Here is a 12133-nt window from a genome sequence, read left to right on the forward strand (position 1 = left end):
AAAAGGTATTGATCTCATTGATTCACTGTAACAACATTTCCTGAAAATTTTACAGACCTTTAAACTACCATTTAGCGTATTTTTCTATTAGAAAAAAAATATCCTTAGTCTCCAAGACATATTGTTGAAGGGCTCTACTATTTTTTTTTGTTCAAATGTAAGTAGACAACGACAACATTTCCTGCTGACTTCAACAAGAAAATACCTATCTAAAACAAACTTCGGCAACAAAAATGGCCTATATTCAAAACCCTAAGTTTGTATAACCATGTTTCTTTCTCTTTCCTCATGATCCCCTTTGCTAGATATGAAAACTTCAGCGTCTATAGATATTCGAGGAGTCTCTTGTTCAATTATCATGCAATACACTTTCCTTACAAACACATCTTGAATTAAACAAATATTTAAAGAATTTTTGTGCTTCCACAATATAGAATACCATAATTGCATTGGTTCCTTGCCAAACATCTACTTTGAACTAACGATCTTCGGTTAGTTTTACCACATTTCATTGTCCAAATATTTTGTTGTGAGGAGTTTTGATCATGCGCCGGGGAGGAGCGGGGGTTTCTTTGATCATTTCTCTATCTCGTTTTACCATATTCCACATTAAATTAATATTTCAAAGCTATTTCCACATATTTCTTCACTTATGACACTTTCACATATGAAAACAATAATAATAATTTTTGAAGAACAATCTTCTTCACACTGTACAATGATGCATTGGATAAAATTTATTTAATTATAGTTTATTATTATTAGCAGCAGTTTTTTCATGAAAAAAATGTGTTAACAACTTCCTGCTTCACTGGAAACTATAACACTCGCCTCATGGTCAAACTCTGTTGATTGCCAATTATTTTTTTACTACAATTTTTCCTATATGCACATCGAAATCCATTGACTATCTAATATGTATGCTTAATATTTATAAGGTAACATGACAATTGTAACCACTAATTTTGGTTGTGATGTCTGTAGAAGCATTCACCCAGTGTTCATCATGCAACCTTTTTAGCATACACGTTATGAATGCATGTTAAATTAATTTTCCGATGAACTTATTACAAATGGAATCCTCATATGCGTTGTACGATATTATTGTAGTAGTTACACGTAGTGGGGGATTATCTCTGCAAGATAATTTCGAGCGGAAGTTCAAAACGTGTAGCATTATTGACAAGTAAACAATGCATTTTTTGTTCTAAATGCCAATACTTAGAAAATTTATACAATATATAGTACATTCCTGTAGCAATGATGTAAAAAGTTCAATTACTGCATAATGTGATAATAATAAGCACGTTACACAACATACATTACTGTCATATAGTTCTTACGTCTGAATTACTTCTATACTATGAAATTAGAACCTTTTATTTTTCTTATTCATGTATATTTGATCAAATTCATATCGTCATAGCAACAGAAATGAACAAAAGCAGAACATATACGGTTAAGGACAATGATAACTTTGCTAAGAGGTACATTTTTGTTCTATTTATTGTAATTTGATTATTTTTGCATTACACAGCCCAATGCATTTTTTTCCATATTTTTAATGTACTATAATTAAAATAAAGGATTTTTCAATTTCCAGGAAACATTTAACAATTAGAGATTCAGATTGAGGACAATAATTACAAGGAAAAAAATACTTTTAACATTTCTATAAAACTTTTGTATTTGCTAAAAATAAAATGTATTTAGAATTTATGTACACTAGTAATGACTTTACGTTATCTTATTCTATTTTCATTAGACAATTCTTAGTTTAAAAAATAATGTCCTTTTAAGCAGTGATTTCAGTGTATTATTTATAAACAGGAAAAATATCTCTAATTCGAATGATGTCACATTGGAGATGGACGAGAGTGTAGAGATAACAAAGAGTAGTAGTACATAAACAAATATCACAACAAACAAAATGAAAGCAACAGAAACCAATGAAGAAATAAAGGCATTTAGGTACTTTTTAGCACATTTAATTAACTATATTATTATTATTATTATTATTTTGTCTTTTTGTTCTTTTTTAAAAAGATTAGTTCAATTCAATGCTCAAGACTAGGCAAAAAGAAATTGAGTCTACACCATTGTTGACCAAAGATATCAATAACCATATAACTGGGAGGAATTTTCATGGAATTTCCTTGGTTACATATCGAACATTTTTGGACAAAGAAAACAAGACAAAACTGCTACTCCATGCAGACTTATTAGATAAGATATTTTGAAATAATTCCAAAGCATAAATATGAAAGTGGTGATTGTGAAAAAACTATTTGTCTAAATAGTTTTAGTAGTGTAGAAAAAAGTCGTGCAAAGTATTGATTCTTTCTAAATATGACGATTGCAAATCTATCATGTAATAGCAACACGTTTCCAGTTGGCACAATCACTGCTATTGCAATTTTGGTAATGCATACAACAATGAAATATGTATTGGAAATCAAAGATTACAATGTAGAATAGGACAAGGTAAGATTGAACTTTGATTTATTGGAATTTTTTTGTTACAAAATTATTGCCATCTATTTTTTTTCACCAGAAAAACTGATTTTCATTGAAATTAAAAAGAAGTTACATATGCATAGGTTTGTATACCCCATTGTTCATAAAAAATATTTTTCATTTGTTATATGGTTTTCATGTATTGTTTTACAAATGTTGCATATGTAATAGGTTCAAGTACACGATAAACTTGTTCAGACATGTGTTTCAATTCAAAGAGAATTGCAACAAAACGCTTTTCTGCTGATCTTACTAAAAAATATAGGTAGAAAATAAGAAAGAGTTCTATGAACTTCACAATCAATATTCATATGTCCATTGAAAATAGAAAAGGAAACTAAAAATCTATGAAACATGCTTTCCTTGCCAAGTGGAATATGCACGATAAACTATATTATATCGTTTATATAGACATACATAAAGAACAAGAAATAAAAACACATTCGATTTCATGTTACTAATTGTCTTTTTATTATATCAATTTTATAGTACTTCCAAGGATACTTGACAACACTTAGTGAATATATGAATACATTTGAGACTGTAAGTGTGAAATGCAGTACTCCAATTACAAGTGCTAGACTATGAATAAGAAACTATGCTTCATTGCACCACTTGCAAGCATGAATCTTGCTTCTTTTATTTCCATTGGTTAAACTACATCATACATGCAAATGACGAGACTGAAATACAGTGTATTTTGAGGGGCGTAGAAATGGAAAAAATATTACTTGCACTATGACAAATTTTCTACGAGCAATACTGCGCAAACAAATAAGATGTTATTGAAATCTTGTCCAATTTCGAGACACATGGCACATTTACAATAAACCATCAAAATGTAGTTATACATATACAATGATGATTTTATTTATTTACATTGTCAAGTAATCTGGTAACGACACAATTCTCGCTACTTACATTTCCAAGCATCCTAACACTGCCTTAAAGTTTTTGGTTAAGGTATCACATTTTTGTTGAAAAACTCTTTCGTTTTACTCAATGATTAGGATTTGATTTCACATTGTCAATCAATATACTATACTTATGAGAAGTTATTTAATAATGCAATCATTAGATAAAATAAGGTGATTGCTTCTACTAATGCAAATGATAGTATGACATTATACAAGAATGTATTCCAAAGAAATATTTTATTTAGGATTTATGTTTTGTACTATGTTATGTCATGTTTTTTTTCTTGTAGTATCATTTCTTAGGTTGTTTTATTGATTTATCAAATTTTCAAGTTCTATAACTAGTTAGACAATATCGCAAGTTGGTTACGCGATAATTTGCAACTTAGTTAATCATTTTCTGGTGACATTTTTATTAATTAATGGAATTTATAATCACAATTTTCTTTGTTTACAATGTCGACCAATCCAATATTATTTCTATTGGAAAATATATTTCAAGTAAGATTTAAACAAATATATAAATAAATAATTGTCGTACAGAGCTGAAACGAATTTCTAAATCGAATAAGCAAGATTATGATATAAATTATAAAATATAATTCATTTACACACATGTCTATAATCCAGAATAATTCTATATGTTTGTTTTTCTTTAACTTTGTCAAAAATATTACAATACATAGCCTTTAGCATATACTGAATTTCAAAATTGGTTGAGAAAATAGCAAAAAATTGGTAACGGTTTCTTTACTAATTAACCAATGTCTATGGACATTAACATATATAGTGATTATGTTGCTAGAATGGAGATTTGATTACTCTGTTCATGTTTTGCATGAGCTCTTCTGACAATGTTCTTATGACATCTATTCCATATTCAAGTTGCCTAAGTGTTTGCTGAAGTTCCAGTATTTTATCCACTAGCATTAAAATATATCGACTAAGCATTAAGATATCTTGGTTCAGCATTAAGCTATCTTGGCTCTCTGCATGTACCTCTTCCTCTCTACACTTGCCATTGTTCCTTTTGGCCATTTTTTCACTATTAGTAACACATTCAAAAAACAATAGATAAATTATAAAGAAAGAAATTAAAACGCTTAGCAGTTTCAAAACAACAAAGCAAGTTGGTTGCCTATAACTTACTAACGAGTCTCGAATAAAATGAACATTGAAAAAATGCTTTCATAGGAAAAAACCTACATATAATGCATTAGAGGCGATAAGTCATCTAAATCACGAATTAGCATCTAAGTTCTGAAATGATATTTAACTACTATCAATTTTAATGGCATTCATTAACCAGTGATCGTCATCAATATGCCTAGTACTAATTTGCCTAATATTGATTCAAAAAAGACTATTGTGAAATATGTTATTTTAAATCATATACATTTTACTTAAATTCCAACTTTACATAATCCATTTGATACGATTACGTTTCATGATTGATCCATTTTACATGCTTTATAAATTTGTATTGAGATACTATTTTATTAATATCCTAAACCATTTTCTATTTTGATTAACTAAAGCTATTCTTCCAATAAATAAAAATATTTTATGTATTTATTCATTGAACCAACTCGTATTCAACACATTTACTATGTAGACTTTCCTTGCTATTGGCCAACTTTTACTTTGTGGAAGACAATGTGATTTCAGATCTTAGATGTCAATTCATGGCTTGGATGCCTTATTTCCTTTGTTGCATTATCCAAATATTAATTTAACTTTTTTCATTGAAATAAGTAAATTAGGTAAAAATTTATAACTTCGTATGGTTTCTGTCGTTTTTTGTTAAGATAAAAACTAACATTCCTAAACTATTATAAGCTTTCTTGCACAATAAAGTCTTTGACTATAAACTTTGCACTTTAACAACGTAACAAAACTTTCAAGATCCATAGAACTTTTAGGATCATTACATTGCTAAAAACTATTCTACTCTGAACATCACTAGAAATCTATGACTGAATAGAACCATCCATTTCCATGTTTCACTTTCATATGGACACAACATAATAGAAACGAGTCTCAAAATATTTAGTAGAGAAATAAACTTCGAAATAGATTCAATCTACCATTGAAGAAACAAAATTAGGTCCATTTGCATAACTATCACTTGGCCTCGAATGTAATTTCTAATATGTAAAGTGTACTTCCTCCACATATCCTCCATTTATGACTAACCTCTCTCACTAGTCACATGGAGATAAAAACTACTGATCACCAACACTAGCACCAACAACATCTTTTAACCAAATCCGATCTTTTAAAAGCACTATGTATTCTTCAATTCACCGATTAAATATCGAAGGAAGTATTTTATAATATTGATAGATACAATTTTATTGATATGTTTGAAACCAATAATCATTACACAATGCATCCGAATAGATGTTATTAAGCGTTTCAAGTATAACGTAATTACATATCAATTTGATGAATAGATATTAATATGACTGCTAAGCATTAATTAATTATTCAATGCTAAGTGCGATTTCCAAGTTTTCACATCTTTGTAAACATTAATATCTCGACAATGATTTTGCATATAACACACTTGTCCTTTCTCACATGATATAGTACTAAATGCTTAAAACAATTTGTACGTTACCTATTATCATTACAATAACTACGTAATAAAATATGCTATAAACACTAATGTTAGACTGCACAAATAATGAGTACAATATGCGATATTAATTTTGATAAATGAAAAATAATATTGTATATTTGATATGATGTCATTGTGCAACATTGTATGTTCGCTTTGAACTTTTCCACACTTGGTTTTTGCACTCAAACAAAGCTTCGCACTCACGCACATGTTCTGAGAAGAAGCCTACAAAAGCCTTTAGTGCAGAGTGCAAAAATACACACAATGAAAGCTTGAATGCTTCCTCCACATAATGGACTTCCTACACACTTCCGCACATGTGCCTAATTTTAGAGAAATAACCATAAACGAAGCTCCTGCTCGATGATCTGAGAATTGATGCGGTTGTAAGTTATTTTCATAGGCTCATCCAGGGAGGGGGTGAGGGGGTTGAAAAAATATCCAATTAATATTGTTATGTTTCCTTGTGTCGCTATGTGTGGGAGAAAAATATGAGACTTCCAAAACAATTAGATTTTCATTGTATAAAATTTCGTCCGCACTCTACACAACCCTTACTTAATTGAGTAGAGATATTCAGAAATACAGAGATAAGCATTATTTATAATTAAAATATTAAGAACAATAAATATGGATTATTTAATACTAAACTATTAGCAGAATTGATGCGGTTGCAGGTTCTTTGCATAGGTCCTTCAGGGGGTGGGGGAGGTGAGTTGAACAAATACCCAATTAATATTATTATGTTTCCTTATGCTACTTTCATAACAATTTGTAGTTTCATTGTACATAATTTTATCCCCCCTCCACACAACCTTTACTCAATTGGCTACTGAAATCTATAAAAGACTGATATCTCTAAAGTGCTCTTCTAGCAAAAGGAAAAATGAAGATATGCATTATTTATAAGTAAAATATTACCAATAATATTGTATGGATCCAACACTTACCTTGGCGATATTGTGAACAAGAAGTATGGATTATTTATATTAAAGTATTGGTAATAAAAGCCTTTACTACGAAGTGCAGAGATCCACAAAATGAAAGTTTCCTCCACACAATGGACTTATTCCACACTTCCACACGTGTGCCTAATTTGACAAAGATAACCATAAATAAAGTGATATCCAGAAATGCAGAGATATGTACTATTTACAATTAAAATATTACCAATAATATTGTATGGGTCCACTGCTTGGTTTGCTGTTATTGCGAGAAATCTTTGTACGGGGATAACATAATTGCGTATCTTTTTTTTTTTCCAAGGAAAAAAACGGTAACCTTTTATTAAAAAATTAATGAAAAGTTACACTAGCAGATGCAATGAAGCATTCAAAAAATTGCCACTTGGGCACGAGTGCTAACGCACCCCACACAGCTTTGTGATACTGTGCACAAAGAATAGGAGAAAGTACAAAGAAAGAAAAGAGGGGAAAAAAAATCAAGTTTTTCGCCCCTTTTTCTTTTCGACCTTTCGCCACTCACCCAGAGTGGGCTCGATCGAAGCAATGACTAACTGAGTTGTTTCGTTCTGCTGCCCTGATTCTTTATCTGAATCTGAAGTATCTGAATGGTGATGCCGTTTGTTGCCTCCCATGCTTTGATCCCCACTTGTCGTCTCTGCATTGTTTTGCTGGGTCTCTGCCTGATTTGTATGTGGCTGTGGATCCTTGTTGACTGCTCTATTTTCCTTCTGCTTCTCTATTTCAACTTCCTCTATGATGTTATCATCCTCTGCTGCTTCTGTTTTTTCCTCTTCTGTTACCGAAGGGGCTTTCTTTCGGGCGAGTCTCCTCTTTAAGACTTCATCTAAATTCTGCCATCCTTTGTGCTTCCTTTGTTGTGGCTTGCTCTTGCTGGGGCAAGCATTGAGCAAATGACCTGTTTGTTGACATCCCCTGCATCTGAATGCTGTGTTCTCATAGTCCAAAGGTTGTTTCCACTGAATATTGTTAAAATTCAGAATGATGCTTTCGGGTAATCCTTGGCTGAGATCTACCTCGACACATATCCTAGCAAAAGTAAAAATTCCTTTTAAGTGTCTATCTGTATCAATCTTTAACATTCTTCCAAGGGTATTCCCGATAGCTGATAAGGTCTTGAAGTGCCAGAAATGAATTGGGAGATTATGCAACCTTACCCATACTGGCATCCTTGATACCACCATAGTATTGGCATCAAACTCTGGAAACCATGGGGTGACAAATAAACCCGCACTGCCCCAGAACCATGGTCCTTCACTGAGAATTTTTTCCTTTTCTTCGTCTACTTGAAATACTACTATGAAGAAGCCCTTCGAGCATAGATGGATCTGGCAATTTTTTGTCCAGACCGTGTGGATCCATTGATACAAAGCCTCAGTTCTAGGCCAGAATCCGTTAAATCTACAAATAACAGCGTTTTTTTCCAGATCTGAAAAAATGCAGCTTACCTCTGGAATATCCAGCAAGATTGAGGGGCTCTCTGGCATTTGATCCACGATATACTGCCCCGGCAATATATTGACTGCTGCCGGATCTTTCCCCTTTGGAGGTTCTTTCCCTTTGGCTGCATCACGATAGGTGCCTGTAGATTTTGATGTAGATCCCTTTGACCCACCTCGCAGACGGTGATTGAGGATAATTGTTGAGTCCTTCGCTACCGTGTAGTGCTGGAGTGTTTGATGTTCCTGCATGCATATCCCAGAAAAAATTAAGATTTGAAGTGCAACTGGGATCCCCAGTTTGTCCTGGATTTTTTGTTTAAGCTCCAGAACCCTCATGCTTCCCCAGATCTGCAGACAAAAATGTCTGCCTTCTGTTGATCTGATGAAAATTTGTTGCGCTGCAGAGAAAGTAGGGGTTTCATAACACCGCGAACCCAAGTCTCTGCTCTTCCCCCTTTCTAGATCTACAATTTTTTCATTTAAGATTCTCCCTGGGACGGCCGATCGAACCCACGGCGTACTGGAAAAGGGCAACGAGACTGGTAAACGCCTCTCTCCTTCATTGTAATATTCCACATGAAATCCTTCTGTTGCCGCCGTGAGGTGAACTTCTTCGCTGATGAGCTTTCTTCCTTTTTCCAGCTGCGTCCATGGCAGATCCGGATGCGTCCTTAATAGATCTGGTGTTCCTGCGATTGCTAACGGCCGGATCTCGGCTCCGTCTGAGACTGTGACAGATCCGCTGGCTTGTCGTCCAATAAGCCCCGTCTCCACCAGAATGTTTCTGCCGCCCACAGAAATCCTGACTGAAAGAGGACGCAGAAGGGGCAGCGCAGCTCTATCTGCAAGATATTCCCATATCCCTGATCTGGTACGCACCTCTCCATCTTCGAAATAGCAGACCAGGGGCCGGACGGCGGCCAGGGCCGAGACAACGTTTACAGAAAAGCTAGGGTTCATGACGGCAGCCTCCCGCGCTCCCAAAACGCTAGCAGGTGATTTCCTCTTTCTCAATATAATTGCGTATTTATTTGATGAATAGATATTAATATGTATGCTAATCATTAGTTAATTTTAGATTTTATATTTTTGTGATTATTATCTTGTTTCAAATAGTTTTTCAGATCCATTGCATTCATGATAGTTAGATGATCGACGATTCAAACCCACAATTGTGGTTCGTCTTCAGGATACAAAGAAATATAAACCAAAATTGTGGGTTCGAAATGTCGATCATCTAACTATCATGGATGTGATGGATTTGAAACATTAATTAATTATTCAATGCTAAGTACAATTTCCAAGTTTTCACATATTCGTGAACATTACTGTGTCGACAAAGTTTTTGCATATAACACACTTGTCCTTTCTCACATGCTTTAGTACTAAATGCTTCCAAGAAATTGTATGTTCCCTATTATCATTACAATAATTACTTAATAAAATATGTTATAAACATTAATGTTAAACTGCACAAATAACAAGTCCAATATTCGATAATAAATTTGATAAATCAAAATTGATATTGTATATTAGCTATGAAGTGTTTGTGTGGAATTGTATGTTAGCTTTGAACTTTTTCACTCAGTCTTGGAACTCAAACAAAGCTCCACACTCATGCACGTGTTCCAAGAAAAAAATATACAAAAGCCTTTGGTTTTCCTTGTGTGGGTATGTACATGAGAACAATCCAGGACTTCCAGAAGAATGCAAATTTTCATTGTTCTGAATTTTGTCAGCACTCCACACAACCTTTACTCAATTGACTAATGATATTTGGGAATACATAAATATGCAATATTTATAATTAAAATATTACCAATAATATCGTATGGGTCCATCACTTACCTCAATGTTATTGCAAACAAAAAATATGGATTATTTAATACTAAAATATTAGCAATAAAATCCTTTAGTGCGGAGTGCGAAGATCTGCACAATGAAAGCTTGAAAGATTCCTCCACACAATAGACTTTCTCCACACTTCCACACATGTGCCTAATTTAAGAAAGATAACCATAAACAAAGCTTATGCTCAATGATACGAGAATTGATGGCGTTGCAGATTCTTTGCATATTATTGCACATAATTTTGTCTGCATGCCACACAACCTTTACTCAATTGACTACTGATATCTTTAAAAGGCTGAGATCTCCAAAGGGATCTTCGAGAAAAAGGGAATACAAAGATATGCATTATTTATAACTAATATATTACCAATAATATCGTATGGATTTTACGCTCGCCTCGGTGTTATTGCAAACAAAAAGTATGGATTATTTAATAATAAAATATTAGTAATAAAAGCCTTTAGTGAAAAGTGTGGAGATCTGAACAATTAAATCTTTCTCCACACAGTGGACTTCCTCCACACATCTGCACATGTATAACATAGACAAATAGATATTCAAAACTACGAAGATATGCATTATTTACAATTAAAATATTACCAATAATGTCATATGTGTCCATCGGTTACCTCACTGTTAATGCAAACAACAAATATGGATTATTTAATACTAAAATTTTAGCAATAAAAGCTTTTAATGTGAAGTACAATATGGATTGTTATTTGCATAGGCTTAATATTATTATGTTTCCTTGTGCGACTATGTGCGGGAGAACAATTCAAGACTTCAAGAGCAATTCATATTTGAGAGATGGGAAACAAAAATACAAACCTATACATTATTTATAATTAAAATATTACCAATAATATCATATTCGTCCACTGCTTTCTTCGTTGTTATTTCAAATAACAAATATGGATTATTTAATACTAAAATATTAGTATTAAAAGCCTTTAGTTTGGAGTATGATATGGATTGTTCTTTGCATTATGTTTTCTTGTGCGAAGAATGATCCGAGACTTTCAGAACAATTTAGATTATAATTACTTTAGTATAAAAGCCTCACATTCTCGTATTATAATTACTTTAGTATAAAATCAGATTAGACATGTATCAAAAATTCTATGAGCATGTAAACGACAACCCTTGACACTATTATTTTTAGTGATCATACCACGCTTAAGTGTGGAGGTATGTGAGTGCGGAGGTTTATGTTCCTTGTTCCACACACCGTCCTTCCATACACATTTGAAACCATTATGTTGTCATTTCCAAGCAAGACAATCAACCTTCGACCCAATTGTAACAATGATTATTTAATAATGTTAAATGTAATAACTATTATATATAACATGTTTTTTTATTAAAATAATTAATATACATTTTTTTTTAAATTATTATTTAGGAGCATATTTTGCAAGGAATCCTTCCTCCCCAAGAAATCTAGGACCCACATCAATTAATAACAATTTCGAATGTCAATGAATGACCGGAAGGTGTTATTGAGTATGGAAGTAGTTGTGCGGAGGAAGTTGTGCGAAGGTGGCTGTTTGGAGGAAGGATGTGCGGAGAAAAAATGCATGTGTGCAGAGCTTTCACTGTGTGGAATATTTGTGCAAGGTTTATTAAAGTAATAAATACACATTTTTTTTAATAATTATTTAGGAATGCATTTTGCAAGGACTAAATCCTCCCCACAACATCTGGGACCCACATCAATTAATAACAAATTTGAATGTCAACAATTGATTGGAAGGTATTTTGGAGTACAAAAGTAGATATGCGGAGGAAGTAATG

The sequence above is a fragment of the Pinus tabuliformis genome, chromosome 8 (assembly GCF_031772625.1).
Source record: "Pinus tabuliformis cultivar Carrire ecotype Pingquan chromosome 8, CPIR1, whole genome shotgun sequence".
In the NCBI taxonomy this organism is placed as follows: domain Eukaryota; kingdom Viridiplantae; phylum Streptophyta; class Pinopsida; order Pinales; family Pinaceae; genus Pinus; species Pinus tabuliformis.